Source organism: Anser brachyrhynchus (assembly GCF_964034855.1).
Source record: "Anser brachyrhynchus genome assembly, chromosome: 1".
NCBI classification, from domain to species: domain Eukaryota; kingdom Metazoa; phylum Chordata; class Aves; order Anseriformes; family Anatidae; genus Anser; species Anser brachyrhynchus.
In genome coordinates this window covers 106872078-106889990 of record NC_137694.1, presented here as the reverse complement: position 1 = coordinate 106889990, position 17913 = coordinate 106872078, and the positions used below count along the sequence as shown (strand labels likewise).

Sequence of the window (17913 nt, the reverse complement as noted above, 5' to 3'; positions counted from 1 at the left end):
ACTGAATTGAGTTTAATTGCTTAATTCTGCTATGATCTCTTCATGCATCCTTTCACTGATAAATACTAAAAAAAATTTTTACTTCAAGCAAATAATAGTGAAATCAGTAATTAAAAACAACTCTGGATCCAGCCAGGAAAGCCACAATGTCATTAAAGGCTGTAGAAGCTGGATTCATAAAAAAAAAAAAAAAAGTGGTGGAGGGTGGATTCACTTTGTGATTCTCAGTTTTGAAAATAAATAGTACTTTTGCAGTCACATATCTTGAGTAAGAAGAATAAAGTAATAGCATTTTTGGTCTAAAGCCACCCATTTATCTCCCCATCTCTTCCCTTCCTTTTCTCTCTCTCTGTTTGTTTTTGTTGAAGAACAGAACAAAGACTCCCTCAAATCACCCTTTAGGAATAACTACTAGTTTCAATCTAATAGTCTCAAGTATGAGTATTCTCCACCAATATAGTAATAGTACAGGCAGCCCAAAGTTCCCACCTTTGCTTCCTAGATGGTATTAGCTGACATGGATGGAGGAACCACCATAAGAAGGTCATTCTGTGCCCCAAGAAACATAGAGTCCATGGGTGCTTTTACTGCCAGTAATGTTTGCATGCCTTGCACAGGGGAAATGAGGGATGTTCTGTATATGAGAAAAACGTGTCTCCCTCCCATTTACCTAATGTGTTTGCCAGCTTCTTTTTGTGGTCTCAGCACGTTTTACTCCTGAGTATGAAGAACAGATGCCAAAATCCCATAACAAGAAACTGCCTCTCACTTGAGTTCTTGCAAAGTTTGGCATACTAAAGAAGGTTTTAACAAACCATTAACAGAGTCCAGAAGAACAACTTCAAGGTAACAATCAGTTACTCCATACTTTAATTCAGGCCAGAGACTGTAGTGAAAATAACATCTTCAGGATGCATTAGTAGAGCCTACAATTAAATCAATAGAAACAACTTGCAACCAATATAAATGAGAAATTTTACTGCTTCCACCCCGACACTATTTGTTTGCTAGTAATTCTGATTTCTGGTGGATATCATTCTTTTTGTCTCTTTCCAAACCTATTTTCTGTGTAATAGAAGTAATAGCTTTCCTGTCAAAGCATGTTTCTTTATTTCACTGTTCATACCCCTGCTCCCTTTTTGCCATAGAATATGGAAGTGATCAATTCACAGAAATTTTCAAATCCAAATAAAACAAAACAAAACAAAAAAGTTATAAAGTAAAAGTATATTAGTGAAGGGTTTATGGACATTTTTAGCTAGGTGACATCTATTGCTTTGACATGCTCTGGAAGGGAAAGCTGTGCTCATCTCCTGCACAGCAATCAGATCAAAAAACATTTGCTGCAGGAAGTTGAATTTACCTTTTGACCTTCATTCTCATCTGTGAGCTTCACTCTCTTCTATGAGAAACACAGTTTGTTTTCACTAGTCAAAAGCAGCTTTATAGTTATGTTGAGCTTTCCAAAAGGGATTCAATGTAAGCGTGAACGCCGTGTTTTCCCAGGCCACTCCAACAGTAGAATGGGAAGAACAAGGAAGCCAGAAGTCAAAGATCTTACATAAAAATGACACTGCTTCCACATAGAGCAATCCTTCATTTTAATCCATAAGTCTGTGACGTGTCAAAGAGACCTTGGAGTCCAACTTTCTTTTGTTGCAGTGCTTTGCTATATGTCTTTGTAACGGAAAGTGCTTCATGTACATGGGTTCTGTTACCCCTTGGTCCGTCTTGCTAAAGGCATATAATCTTAAAAACAACCCCCCTAAAGATGTGTTGACACGCAGCCATACACATACTGGGTATGACTGACTACACAAAGACTTATGTAGGTTCAGCCACTTTTTCCATTCTCCCTGTGTTCAGTTACCTATTATAATTAGTTGTGCTTCGTCTAAAGTACTGCACAGTACTTTAAGAAGAAAACTTTCTACCCTGGTCAAGAGAGTAGATCACTTTCTGCCCCAGCTCATACTAGTCATAAAGACAAGTTATTATGAAACAGTAAACGTGCTAATATCATCACGTTGCAAAATAATAATAATAATAATAAAAGAAATCTAGTATGTGCTAGAATTTTATTCCCATTTTAATCTCCATAGAATAAAACTGGACAAAATACTCAGACTCCATTTCTGGCTGAAAATAGAAAAATTGAAATAAGGAACATTTTGACCATATTAAAATTTATCTCTAGGGAAAAAAATAAATAAAAAATAATAAAAAAATACCTTGCGGTCTAATAACTGTAAAACTGCCTAAAGATTTTAATTAGGGCCAAGATTTTTTTTTCTTTTTCTTTTTCTTTTTTTCTTTTTGGAAGGGAAAAGCAGAGCAAGTCACACATAGGCATTTTTTTTCTCCTAGTATTGTTTCAACCAATTCCTGTGGTTCTTCATAGTGCATATTTCTGATTTTTTCAATAAGCTGTCTATAAATACAGCATTTTCCCTCAGGCTGGAAGATTCTCAGATGCTTCTGAAATTTTCTAAGAGTCTTTCAAGGCCGACACATCCCAGGAAGATACTGGTGTGAAAGGTTCCAAGGACAGTGTTCACAGAAAATAATTCAAGACAGTGTAGTGTACAGCTGAGCAAATCAGAAAATAAAAGCTAAGAAGTTCTGAGTGTCATATAAAGCAATATAAAGCATTCATGCCAAATATGAGTTTGTTGCATAGGTTTTTGTACCATATCAGTGCAGGTTTTCACTGATTACCCATTTGCGCCTTCTTTCCCCTCACAAGTCAAGTTTAAACTGCTTCCCTAGTCTATGTTCCCTCAAAAAAAGATGTAAATAAAATATTAAAAAAAAAAACACAAAACAACAACAACAACAAAAAACCACAGAACTATGGACCGTGATCTGTCTAACAACACATTCTTGTCCAATATTGTCCAACAGAATCACTACTTCTAGCAAATTTTCTCTTCAATGTCAGCTCCTGAATCACTTGTAATTCTATTAACTGTTATTAGAAAACATTAATATTGATAAACAAACACACAGAAAAAAATATTATTTCCAGTATCCCTCCACAATACTTTTAATGTAAGAGCTACACACAATAATTATCTATACGAGCAACAAAAATCTACATGGAGACACAGTTGTAACACTGTTAACGGTTTAATCTTATTCACTGACTATCCATAACAGTAAATTCACTAGAACACACAAAATGAATAAAGAGAACAGACAAGACAAACAGTAAGCACAAGCAAAAATAGCAATCTTCCTGTGAGAGAAGGTAGCAATACCTGATGGTATCTCCAAAACCCATCTCTGAGCAGGAAAACCCACCAGGGAACAGCCACTGAAGTGCATTATATTTTCTAATAACATTGGAGAACTAAACTCATCTGTGAAAGTCATTAATGCATTTAGGTTCTGCTATAAAGATAATGTATAGCCATGTATGTGCTGAGAAAATGAGATTTTTTTATTTTTTTTTTTAAATAGCACTTCCCAGCAGGCTCACAAGTGATACTGAAACCTCTTGTCTGATTGGGCCAGGCAAATTCAATAGCTAATTTAGCAAGATGCATTGGCTTCTTCTTTCTAACAGATGTCTGTCACACATTGGTATAATAAATGGTCACTGAATACATTTGACTCTATCACACAAATGGAACAACTTTTTCAAACACCAATGAGAAGCCAAGGGCTGTCAAGGAGAGGGTTTAAAACAAGACTGAGGCAATTCCTCTAAAGAATGTTTCATTCTCCAAGATCCCAAAATTGTACAGAAAGCATGCAGATCAACTGGCTCATAATTCAGAGAAGTAGGATATGGAATGGATATTAATGAATACCAAATCTGTGTTATCTCTTTCAATAAATGAGAACACAAAGCTTGTCCTTTATCATGCAAGTGTATTCTGTGCAGCAAATCGAAGTCTTTTAAGTCCTCTAAATTGTATATTTTATCTACATACAATGGGAAAGCATGCCACAAGAACTGCATTTTCATTCATTATTTTTCAGAGATTCTAGACATATGATGTTATCAGGATTTCTAGCATCTGGCAAAAATACACGGGACAAACAATAACTTAAACTGCACAGCATGGATAAGTTGTGAAGAATAAACATTATCTGTGCACCAAGGAATATGTCAACTAATGGACGAGCTATAGAAGCTGGAAGCGCATTTCAGTAAAGAAAACAAGAGTATGAATCCTTGCGGGTTTAACATATAGAAATAGCTCAACAGAAGTTAACACACATTCTGGAGAAAATATCTAAGGTTTGTTTACATATTAGAAGGGCTTGCTAATGCTTCCAACAACGAAGTCAAATAGCTGAAAAAACCTCCAACCCTTTTTGAACTGATGTGTGACATAAACTCTTCTTTCTTTCAGATATTTCCTTGCAGGCCACTTTTTAAATAAAATGTTTCCTACTCAGTGAGCAGTTCATAGGTTTTCTGTCAATAGCAAATGAACCTCTCTCTGAAATGACTTGCTTCCTGTTGCTTACCAGCTGCAGTTAGTCTTGTGATTCTGCATGAATATACAGCTCTGATTTCAAGAATTATCCTAGTGGAAAAGGCACTCCTGTATTTCCTGCCTGGTGCTCCATTTTTGCACCAAGTGAATAACCTCAGCCAAGCCAATCTGAAGAAGAGTAACTTTAGGTCCCTTGAGAACGCATCTAATTCCCTTGAATTGGATGGAAAAGGTATGATCAAAGTGAAAACATGCTTAGAGACTTTGCTGAAATTTTCCACCAGGTAAAATAGGGAGGACAGAACCAAAGGGCTGAACTGTTTTAAGTACAGTGTGAAATATATTATTATTTTTTTTTGCCATCAAAGTTTAAAATATGCTGAGTTCAGAACAGAGGGACAGCAAACTGTCTAATTCACTAGCTATAAACAAAACTTGGAAAAGAACCCATAAATACACGAGATCAACAGCTAATTCCTTAGAAAGCACCTTCACATTTTCTATTCCCTCCTACCTATCTATATTTCCCAAATGTGGTAGAGGATGCATTTGTATATTTGTCACTGAGTGTATTTCTCAAAGTATTTTGATGCTTATTTATATCTTCTTAGAGTACACCCTACTGACACATTAGAAAACACTATACAAGAGCCCAGATCAACTGGCAGATCTCTCATAACAGCTGAGTCTGTATCCTCCAGCACTCAGAGTCAAGGCTAAATGTCCTGGATTTGCATGTTTGCACTTAGGCAATGTGTGACTAACTCTAGAAAAACTCCTCAATAGAGCAAAGTAACACCACTTACAGAGACAAGTGGGAGATACCAACTTTGATTACATATGATCTAAACATGGTAATAATTTATATTTTATTAACATTAGAAGAATGTACATGCTCTTTTATGATGCTATTTTTGAACAACATGACAGTGTCAACATTATAAGGAAATAAAGTAGGCATGTCTGTATTCTGTATTGAAGCTGATAGAGTTTGCAGCAACAATAAATAATAGGACTACTAGATGCTATTCTGATGCAGGCTACACTGCATTGCTTTCTTGTTTCTTTTTCCTTTTTTTTTTTTTTGTGAAAACTACTCTGATTGGTATCATGAATATTAAGTTTTAAATAACAACTGCATTGGTAGGAAGTGAGAGGAGTTGAAAGTTATGAAGAAGTCTTTGGAAAAATTCAATGCAACCCAGATCACTGAAATGTGATACAGCTAATGGGAACTTTGAAATGAGAGAAAACAAATAATATAGCTACTGCTTATGAGAGGAATATGGGGCAACTGGTTATGAGGTTATGAAATTTATGCCTAGATCTCTCTCAGAGATACGTTTTACCAAGAACATACATTTCTGTTTTCCATAAACACTGTTGTAAAAAGGACAATGCTCATCAACAGAGAGACTGAGCAGGTGAGTTAAAGAAGAAAAGGAATATTAGATTTTTATCCCATACCTAGAGTGGCCAGTGACATGGTGTCTCACCAATCCAGCCCACTCCAACACTTGCTCATGGGTAGCCGTAGACCTCTGACCTCATCCAAGGGGCAGGTATCAGACCATACATGACCGCTCAGACCTTTTGGAGCTGACATTTCAGGCTGTGCCCACACATCCTATCACAGGTACGTTTCTAAAAGATCATCTGTCAGAAGCACGAAGGAAAGCAGGCAGATTTTTGAAAATATCCCTTTTTTCTGTTTATTTCTTCCCCAACCATGCCCATTTTTTTTGATGCCATGGTTCAGACTTGCACAGTGTGAACCCCTGGATGTTGCGCTAGCCTCCCTGTACTGGGCCCTGTACAAGCACACATCACAGTAATGCAAGTTGTGCCTTGAATAACTCACATCTACACAGCCCAAGAGGGAATGGATGATTATAATAGCCACCTATTTGTTCCTGTGGGTCCATATCACTGGTAGTGCAATAAAAACACAGACTCTTTCAGACTCCTATCAAAATGGCATAGAAAATGCAAGTGCGGGGAGGTCGTTACTTAGTCAGCTAAGCCAAAACTTTTTGAAAATACACACATATTGTTCCAAATACATGGCAGAAAATGAATATGTATACTACAATTATGTAACTATATCAACATAATGTTTTGCATACACATCAACAATCATGTTGACGTTGGCTCCCAGACTGGTTCATAAACTTGGATTGAAAACAAAACCACTCAATGTTTTCAAAAAGAGCTCTCATTCTATTCACAAATGCATTTATTATAATTTTTACAATAACAGTATGTTGACTATTTAAAATTATTTCCACAGAAGCACTAAAACCTAGCATTTTCCATGTCTTTATAATCATTGCAACTTTCTAAAAAATGTGGAAACAACACTTAACACTTTATTGCTGTTCAATGACTCAAATGGAAATACATTTTGTTACAAAACACCACCAGATTGTCAAATCCTTATAGTCTTGTTTTCAGCTTGGGTGCCATTTACAATGTAAATATTTATTTTCAGCATCATAATCATCCTTATCATAACTTTAATTCTATGTCCGTGTTTTGCAGGACAAGAAAACAAAGGGAATGATTTCAGTTTTGTAGATCAATTAAAGCAGCTGGTTTAGCGATCAGTGCTTTCACTAAAAATATATACATTTTTATGCACTTAGCCTATTTTGCAAGGGCAGTAAATCTGTCAATATTGTCAAGATGTTGCATGAATTTCTATTTACTACATCTTAATAACTTAGAGACCGAAACCATTGTAACTGACTATTATAAGACAGCCATGTTACTAACAGACTAAGTGAAGTATTCAGTATGAAACATCCATTGAACATAAATTTTGTTCATACAGTGTTCATTTTGTTTCATTTCATGAAATCAATGGGAATCTAAGAAGAAGCTATTTCATATACACAATGATTGTTTCAGAGGTATTTCATGGGCAGTTTTCAGGTTAGGACAGCATCCTTCAGTGCATAGAAAAGGGAAATAGTGCCTTACAGCCTAATACAGCAGCTTGCTGGAAATCATCGAAATATGACAATTTCCTGCAGCAAGATGTTTCAACACTTCAGATTTTTTCATCACCAAGATGGTCAAAGTTTAGCAACTTCAAAATGTTATATTGAATGGGACATTCCAAAAGAATTTCAAAATTCAGAAATATTTCAACCTTGCTAATAAATACACCTCTGAACATTCCAAAAACTAAAGTATCTCATTTCGATTGACTGTAGTGTTTCAGAAGGCTTTATTTCATGCACCACCAAAATTCCCCTATGTTTTATTATCACAATGTAATACCTAAAAAGGAAATTGTTCCTAGAAGGAACAATTTAGTAGCTTGCTGTTTTCATTTTTGTGCATACAGCATCTGCTCAACTATATTTTGTTTATTATAGCTAAAATCAATTGATTCCTGTACGCAGCACTGAGGAAGATTTGAATGATACCACACTTAGTGCCTCAGGGAACCTAGTAATACATGTACTATATCAGATCAGAAAGTCCAGTATCCTATCTCTGACAGCAGACATCTAAGAGAAAAGAGTAATAACACACAAATACATAGAGATACTTTCCTGTTATAGTTTCCCAGCCTTAGTAAGTAACATCTCAAGAATCTCCTGAGTTAGAGATAATGTCAATGTTTAACAGTCCTTCATGGATTTTTCATCCCTGAATCTGAACACACTTCGAACAAAGGCTCTTATTTATTTTTTTTTTTTTTTTGGTGTCCCACAGTGAAGAGTTCCATAGCACTGTTTTGTGTATGTGCTTGAAGGTATCCCCTGTTGTTTTTTCTGAGCATGGACCACCCAAGAGAACAGAAGCCCCACTACTATTCTGATAAGACAACATGACAAAACTGTATGCAGCACCTTGCATTTTAGCAGACTAGTTCAAAAACTAATTTTCCATTAAGTGAATTTTTTGAGCTAACTGGACCTGCAGTGAAATATTATTTTTCCATTCCTTCCAAGTTGTAAGGTTGAAAGCTCACAGTAACAAACGCTTTCCAAAGCCAGCTCAGATTTTACAGAAACTGTAATTTTATTTGGAGAACTGGCATAGTTTTACTTCCCAACTATTCTACAAGCTGCAAAACATTCTGCATACGACATGAGATGCACTAAAATAGCCTTCAAAGACCTTCAGAGTTGCCGTTGTTATTTTTTTCAGGACAGACCTTATAGGTTTCTCCTCATATCATAGTATACCACCTTTCCTCACAAGTCCAAAATGTTTTAAATATGTTCCTCATTGCCATCTGGCCTCTGTTCAAAGCCTTTGAGGAAAAGTAGTAAGAGGTGCCTAGCACTACACAGACAGCCCCTAAATCTGCATCTCTTTTATTATGAATATGAAAGAATAATCCCCTAGATTTCTTAGTGTCCAAGCAAAGTCAATTCCTAAGGATGAGGCAGCTAACCAATAACAGAGGCAGGCAAGCCTTCCTTCCTCGGTACCAACCCCGTATCAGAGATCAGCCATCCTCATGTTCCTGCCTCAGCCCAGTTTCCTGCCCCTTCACAGTCCTCCAAATGACCAACAGCCAAATAATGAGACAAAAATATGCCCATTTCTCTTCGCAGCTGACAAGACATGATTACACTTTGTCATATATTGAGCAGGTTGTGTTTGGTGCATTTTCCACATCCCTCCATACTTACTAAACTTATTTCCAGGAATGAAAACACCCATCAGCAAGGATTCAATCAGTATAAAAAACATCTTCTGATGTGTTTAGTAAGAGACTTTAAAACCAATGCCATTACACTGGTAGCCTCTTGTATTAAGGCTGTTCCCCAGTGACTCAATTTCAAGCTTTCTGCTCTGCAAGTTAAAGCCCTCCATTTCTCTTTTTACAAGAACAACTCTGCATGGAAGGCGTACTCCACCAGATGAAGGAAGATGCCAGCCAGTATGGGAATTCTGTGCATGTTTTATAAAGTATTTATGAAATATGGATTTTCTTGAAGAAAGTTCCTTCCTGTTCCAATCACTTTGATGCTAGTTTGATGCTATGGTTCCAATCACTTTGATGCTAGACTAGAAGGTCTGGCTCATAATTTTCAAGATAATTTTGGCTCATATGAATTTTGTGATCCATTTAGCCACTTTGGATATATATTGCACAATGTAGGACCATTAGGAGAAACCAAATTAATCTCAACTACAATAGGGATCTACTTCACCTGATTAGGCTGGCTGCAAGGGTAAATTAGCTCATCCTCTGTTAACAAAACAAGTGGGCTTCTACTACCAAAGTACCTTGGTTCATGCTACATCTGATACCTACTCAGAACTGTGCTATTCTTTGTACGCTACTCCTGGTTTACTTCTATCCCATTTTTATAGTTATACACTCCCTGAAATTTTAGGTATATCATTTAATTATCTTTTTTCTTAAAAAAAAATATGTGTATTACTACACCTTTTCAAACTTTTCTTGTTTAAATAAATCCCCCCCTGCCCCCAAATACAGGTTTCTAACCTTCTAAGGATTTGGGAAAGATGTTTCTCTAAATTTGCCCTTTCATCACCTTCAGAGATAGCTTTAATTTCTTCACGAACTATATGAGGTCACAATCATAAGCAGATACAAATCACTGTACTCTTAAAATTTTCAATCCAGTGTATGACTTCTTTAGTCCTCCTAAAGTCACTTCCCAAAAAAACATTGAGTGATAGCTTTCATAACAAAGTATTAGAACCTAGATTTATTATTGCTGAATGCTAGCATAGGGCTCAGTTTCTCTCTGAGAAAACAGTTGGCTTAAATTTATAGGGTTAAGGGTTTTCTAAAAGCAAGATATTTTATCTTTTCATTTAAATGTAGGAATAAAATGAAAAAATATAAATTCATTATTAAAATGTGTCTGTATTCCAAAATATACACCAAGAGCAATTGACATCTGACATGAAAAAAGAAAACGACATGAAGAAATGAAAATACAGCTACAGAAGTCAACAGTTTAACTCCTCGCTCTTCAAGGCCCCTGCCTGATGGCCTTCAGGGTGATGTATCCCAATATGCTTTGCCTAACCGCCCTGCCATTAGCCACCAGCAAAATTAAGCATTTAGGCAAGAAAGAGCCCCTTTTCCAGTATCACCCTTAAGTCATTATAGGACTGACTTTGACTCCTTTATCTATTATTCACCATCCTCTTTACACTTACTTCTAGGAAACAGTTTTCAGTCCCTTCTGGGCTTTTTCTCATGCTGAGAATAGCCATCGCACTCCATTTCCCACAGCCTAATTTCAAGTGAGGGAAGTGAAAATGTCCTGGTAAAATAGTGACTGACCTCGTTTACCCAAGATTGTATTTTGATTCAGTACTAAAGAATCTCCTACATAAGCTCTTTCCTCCACAGTTTTAAACAAGCATGTATCTTCGTACTGGCTAAAACCAGAGTAATAAACATAAACCACATGCAAAATTTACCTGCCTAAGTAAAACATATGTATGTACTATTCTAGGTTTTTAGACATAACCCAGCAAGGTAGATATTTCTCCTTAGCTTTCTACCATTACACTGTTGACTGTAAAAGTTAATGTATTTAATAGCTCAGTATCCGCTGCCTCGAGATAACATACGCATGGTATTCTAATCTACATATTAATATACTAATATACATTAGTATTAAAAACAATTCAATTTAGTATGCTGCAAAAAGAGAGGATATACAGGCCTTGTAAGGGGTAGCAGCTTAAAGATCATAAATTAAAAAGAAACAGTTACAGGTTTCCCATAGTCATTCCTTTTCTTTTTGAAAGAACTAAAAGTTATTGGCTTCTTAGTGTGTTTTCCCAGTATTGTCACCTTTAATTCCAAGAACTGATTAAATTTCTTTAAAAATTGACTATTTCAGGAAGCAGGAACATTATCGTAAACTATGAAGAAATCATATATGGATAAAAGTTTAAACGCAGTAACTCATAGAGCAGTCACCTCTGCCATCTGACCTCACTGTTTTCATTAAAAACGGTACAACTTGAGCTGCAGAAATAGGATTTTTATAGACTATGTAAGAGCAGAAAACAAACTTCACTGTCTATATTCTCTTCATATAGGTGTCCTTCATGGAAATATCAGAGATTTAAATAATAGGCCTTTGTTCAGAAGACTTATGTTAAACAGACTTTTTGTTAGGACTTTCTTCAGACAGCAAAAATGCTAGCACAGAAGAAGAACAGAAGCACAATGCACTTGTTCACAGAAGTAGAAAAGAAACTCATTGCAATTTCCAGTAGCTGGAAATTGCATTTGCTGGCTTATCCTCCAGAATGATACACCTCTTCTTTTAAAAAGGATGAACTATGGCAAATGCCATGCTCTACTTACTCTTCTTGTTCATTTCAAAGGAGAGTTCAGCTATCATAAAGATGGTCTCCCTGTGATCCATCAAATCTTTATCTTCTTTTGCATTGTTCTTCCTGTTGATCCCTAGTATTGAAAACTCGACTATATGGAGCATGTTCTTCAATGAAGCATCAATGGTCTTTGAAGCATTCTTCATCATTACTAGCTTAGTATGAGTCAGGGAGTAAGCAGCAACAACCAATATATTTCTATAAACTTCAGCTGATTCCTAGACCACATTACTGGAGTTGCCTTATTTCTTTTAATACCAATCTTTTTTATACAGTATTTTGAATGGGGCTGATTATTCAGGTACTGAGGTTGTGTCCTTCCCTCTAAGAAGATTCTTTAAGTGTCAGTCACTAGAACAGCCCTATTTTACCATAATTCCCCTAGTCTCAGAAGAATGTCTGTTCCAAAATAAGAGCACTTTTGATTTTTAGCCAGGTTATCAATCTTATTTCTTTCTTCTAGATGGAAAAATAGGAGGTGATGACAACAAGAAGACTCCTCCACATTTCTATGCATCTCAGTAGCACTGTAGTAAACACGGTTTGTGTAGGATTAGCTACTGCAGCTGTATTATTGTTCTTCAATGGGGAATATGTAAGCTCCTGGATGAGATAAACACACTAAATTAGACTTTTCCTCTATTTCTCTCCAATACTTCCCCTCTTTTCCCCAAAATTAAAATAATGACTCTGATGTTGCAGTAAAGTTAAATATAACAGGAAAGTTAAAACCACTTGTAAAGAAGAAAATATTCCACTTTTCTATATGCTTACACAGAAAGAATATTTGTAAAAAGTAAGATCTTGGGGGGGAGGGGGAGGAGGAGGGGAGGACAAGGGGGAAGGGACTTAGGGAAGATATGTCTGTGAAGGAATGAAAAGAAAATAGCCACGATGTTGGTAGATATACTGCATGTGGCAGCAGTGAATACTATAGATGATAAAGTTGCACAGATCTGGGGTTTATCTTTCCCTGCCCCCAGGCAGCTGCTTTCACTAGCATTCTGCTGCCCTACAGAGCTTTTAGCTCTGAACAGAAACAGTTCATAAAGTTGTATTTTGAGAACACTGTCTCATTCTGCAATTCTAAGACTTGTTACTTCATTGTGAAGTTTCCATATTTTTGACAACCTTAGCCCATTTTTGTACCTGTTTTTCATTTACTACTAACTGATAACATATCCTGTTGAATGCATTAAATAATGCTAGATTCCCATATTAGGAAATGCAGCTCCAGTTACAACTGACAACATACCATCAGCATATTAGCTAGAAAATCACCTTGTCAGCAAGGAAAATGTCACATTTTTAATATATTAAAAATCATCAGCTAAGTCAATAACCTGAGTTTGAAAAAGTTTAGCAGGAGTCACAGAACAACCAGCAGCTTGTATTTTCTTCCCTTCTGCCCCTGTTAGCCACTCCAAATGTCCTCACTGCCTAGATTTCAGCACATGGTACATCCAATACACTTTTGATGAATTCCTGTAAATGTCCACTTTTTATGCTCCAGTATTCTCAAATATTCCTGCTTCCAAGAAAACCAAATTTATAACGTGGGGGAGGCTGCATATTTCTGGCACATGCAGTTGTGCAGATGTTATTCCTTAAGGAAGACTATCTTGATTGCCTCTGTGAATAATGGCTACGAGATGGCAAGGAGCCAACAGTTCTCTTATAGCAGAAGGTATAAAACCACTCTCCTACTGAAAGAAGGCCCCCAGTAGGATAATATATTATTACGCATGATTCAAATTACAGGATCTGCAGCAGGGGAGCTAGTGGCTGAATCAGGACAGCCGCACACAGAATACTGATGATGGGATGATGGAATGCATCATGCATTGAAAGAGCCATAGTTTAGTGTTTAAATCCTCTGTATTTTCAAAGTGACTACAAGGATCGATATATAACTGAAGCTCCATAAACAAATTGTACATTATCGTGTGTGTGGTCAGAGAAGTTAGCACGTTGTAACAAAAATTCTATCTAAGAATACTCCTTTAAATAAAATTTTGTTTTACCAGGGACTGTTGACCTCTCGAAGCCCACTAGCAATAGATATAGCTTTAATTTAATAACACAATATTGAATTTGTCTCATATCTGATGCTGTTTCAGCTATTAGAATACTGTAGAACAAAAACTTGCCTCATTAGATTATGCGGTCTGAAATCTCTGCATTCCACAGTATTCTGGGCTGTTTCTAAATTGTTCGCACAACAAATTACTTTACCCACAAAGAACTAAATCCAAATGTTCAACACAATGTTGGCTTGCCCAAATGTTTTCCATTTATAATTGAACACATCTCAAAAAAATCTGCATGTTTATTATAAAAAAACAAGCCTATTCCCTAATATGAAAAGCTGGCTAGAGAATAGTTTTTCAAGCTAAGATCTAATCTTTTCTGTGCAGATTAAGCACATCCTAAGTATAAAGAGAAATAGCTAAACAAAAATTCTATATTTCGCTTTTCTGCAACATACCCTGAAGCAGTATGCAAGCTCTCTCTTGACTTCCTTTCATACTCGCTCTTGTATTCAGTTATTCTGGTAAATGGATGCAAATCAGGTGCATTGTGTTGAGGTGGAAGGAAGGGGGTGAAATTTGTTCAGAAATGATCTCAGTTCTATTCATTAATAAAATGACATCTTGGCTGAAAGTGGTGAAGAATGAAATATAACAGTACTGAACTTCACTCAGTTGTAACAGATGCATGTAAGAACCTTTAGAGAAAGCCAGATATGTAAAACGGCCACAGCGAAATGAATTCTGAAGCATTAGAATAGGTACTTAGACTGTGATGGCAGCTAAAGATGCAAACTCGATGCTGCAGCAACACCCGTTTTACCTTCCAAGATGGTTAAAGGTAATCTCAGACTAGAAATGGAGGAAGCAGTACCACATTAGGTAAGGACTACAAGGAGACAAACATACATGAAGGTAAAATATATGCACAATATTAACAATAAAAGACTCTTTAAAAGGTTTTATGGGGCCAACAGAAAAAAAATGGAACAATGCCCATGGTTACCTGCAGAGACAGCACACAGTTAAAAAAAATCAGGAAAAATGTAGCCACCGTTTTGCATAGCGATTCAAATTATGCTGGCAGAATAATTAATGGAGGACCTAATCTCTGTGAGGAAAAAAAAAAAAAAAAAAAGAAAAGAAAAAAGGATACGTTAAACAAAGTTCATTACTGCATGATGTAAATGAGTTTCTCACCAGTGATGTCACTGATTGGCTGGGATGTAGAGCTGGTTTCGAACAGTGCAGCATGGCCGGATTGGCTGCTAGCTCTTCTGGTTACTGCCTGCTTGGGCAGCGGTCGAACCAGACACTTTCTGTCTCTCTTGTTGTCGTTTGAAGCAAATCTTGTTCAGCCCAGCTGTGTCTCCATAGTAGTGGCACCCTAAGAGAGTCTCCCTCCTGCTTCCCACAGCTCATCTGTAAGGCGGTCGCTGCTGTGAAATACCAGCCTTTGGCACGGAGCCCAGACTGCGTTGTTAGATCCGTCTATAATACAGAAAAGAATTTTTTTAAAGCAGTTCTTTCACCGAATTACATCCTAAGAAGGATTAATAAGCACTAAATTGCAACTGATTTAGGGACTTTAAAATTATGTAGCTAGCACACTTTCTCAAATAAAACACTATCTGACCTGCAATAGTACAGCATCATTGGTTAAAAAAAGAAACATGAAAAAAGAAAAAAACAAAGAATGAAAGGAAGGAAGAAAAAGAAGCAACAACTCTTCTTTGTTTACCTTGATTACAAAAAAAAAATCATCTTCATTTTTTTCTCCTAGAACTGTAACTGATATCTCAGTGCTACGCAAGAATATTTTCTATTTACAGTTTCCTATTTACATCCGAGTCATTATTTTCAGGTTAAGACAAGGGATCTTAATTAGCATTCGCTTTAACTATGCAAACTGAGACAGGGCATGAAAGAAAAATGCTGTATGGAAGAGAGAGAGAGAGAGAGACAGAGAGGAAAAAAAAATCTGTGCAGCTTTTACAGTTCAGCTGTCTGACCCCCTGAAAAAAGAATGCAGTCATATCAACTTTGCCAGACAATGGAGTACCTACAGGCTTTCCTCTAGACAAGTCCTTTATAACCAGTCAGTATTATGTGCTGCAGACAGTGGCCAATCGCTAAGCTGCTTTCTACAGCAGTGACACAATAGGTGCACTGGCCACACTGTCCTCCTAGCCTCTGACAGCGGTTCAGGTTCATTTTTTGTCTACTGGAATACGCATATGTCTTTAATGTTCCCACTGTATAGAAAAAAACATCAAGCGAGCTCGCTTTGTTTTTCTATAATTACATCAGCCTAATTACTGCAGCCGAGCCGCAGTGCCACTGCTCAGAGCGGCGCATAGGCATGCACGTCATATAAATATGCATGAGCACGCCTGCTTATTTAAATACAAAAATGCATCAATTGCTGGTGGTGCCTTTTTGTTTTTGTTTTCTGCATGTCCTTCCCCCCTGCTCCAACACCCATTCCCGATAAACCAAATGAGTTAAGGACGCCTAGCAAATACGGCCACCATTTTCTCCTTTTATTTATCGAAACTTTCATTCATTTAGTTTTAATTGCAGGCATTCAGTAGGAAATAATAATAATAATAATAATAAAATCTCAAATGCAAATGAGTCTCAGCTAGTAAGGGGAAGGGTTATTGCAGACCTAGGGCATTTTTCTCCCTTGTCACTAAACATCAGAGTAAGCGCCTGTAAATGAATCTGCATGCACTCCATCACAGCCAGGCATCAGATGCCCAGTTCTTATTAAAAGCCTGATGATCCCCAGCATGTGCACGCATCCAGCCTGTGTGTTTGGGTATTCTGTAATTACAGCATCTCTTGTAACAGTACCTGAATCTGCTCATATAGTCAAAAGATTAAATCATCACCATTCACATATTAGACAGACATAATTGGGCACATTCTATGGTGGGAATCACCATCCTAATTTTTGTGATTTTATGCATGGGATTTACATATTCATGAAGAGAATAGCTGTTATGACCGCCGACAGAGCAACATGAAAAGAAAAGACACCATTCTTCAACACACAGAGTATACAAAACCTAGGGGGAAAAGATGCAGCATATGGTGACAAGGAGAAGAAGTTGTTTGGCTTGCAAGGGTTATTTTTTTTCCTATTTATAAATTCCGGGTAGACGGCTTACGAAAATGTATAAGCATTCTGAACATGAAGGCGAGGTAAATCTGTGTTATTAATAATCAGCCACTGGTAGCTGAAATAAAATCATTTTACAGTTGGTGCCCAATGTTCTGCAAGTTTTGCCTTTGCATTAGAAACCATTTTCCGTTTATGGATGCCGAGAACATATTCATCCAGGAATGCACAAAAACACTAATGAATCAGAAAGGAACAGAACTTCCGTCTGCTACTAAAAAACCTTGATTTCAGTTTTTAATATTTGCTACAGTGTGTAACTATACCTTTCCCAAGTAAGCTGGTGTTCTCAAATACCATAGGTATTTTTATTCCCAACTTATTTGAACTGCACGTTTTTTCAAATATCATAAAATACATCCTCCTTAGAGTGACTTTCAGGTTCTGGTATTTTTTAAAGAAAAAAAATCACCAGAGGAAAGAGTATTCAGGCAGTATCATAAACATTGTGTACACTGATGTTTCTAACAATTTCATCAAAAAAAAAAAAAAAAGACATTATGCTTACTGTAACCTTGTCCTTTTCATGCCTTTAGTATAATTATTTTTAAATGTTTGTTTATCTCTCTGGAAGCTGCCACTCAACAGCCCAAATTTCTTTCTAATAGCTAGATAACATTACTTACAGATGCGTGCTTTTCCCTACATCTCTCTACATTTGGTAAAGATACAGATAGCAAGGTGAAAATATTTCATTTTCCAATGGGAAATGAAAAATTTTAATGCAATAGCCATATGTTTGGCAGGCCTTGTTGTATATCAGCTTTCACAAAACACTGTATTCAGTACTACCATAGAAGAACAAACAAGAGCTTTTTTTTTCCCCACTTTATGTTTGTATATTATACATTTAACTGAATCACAGTCCTTCATTCCAGTCATG

At 36.6% G+C, this 17913-nt stretch overlaps 1 protein-coding gene across 1 annotated transcript in view; it reads right to left on the bottom strand.

Moving 5' to 3' along the window:
- Positions 1–17913, bottom strand: part of USP25 (ubiquitin specific peptidase 25) — a 461260-nt gene that overhangs the window by 286425 nt on the left and 156922 nt on the right. The window contains exon 28 of the mRNA XM_080562087.1: positions 15044–15334. The gene's annotated coding sequence lies outside the window, so the exon portion shown is untranslated. The remainder of the gene's footprint in view (positions 1–15043; positions 15335–17913) is intronic.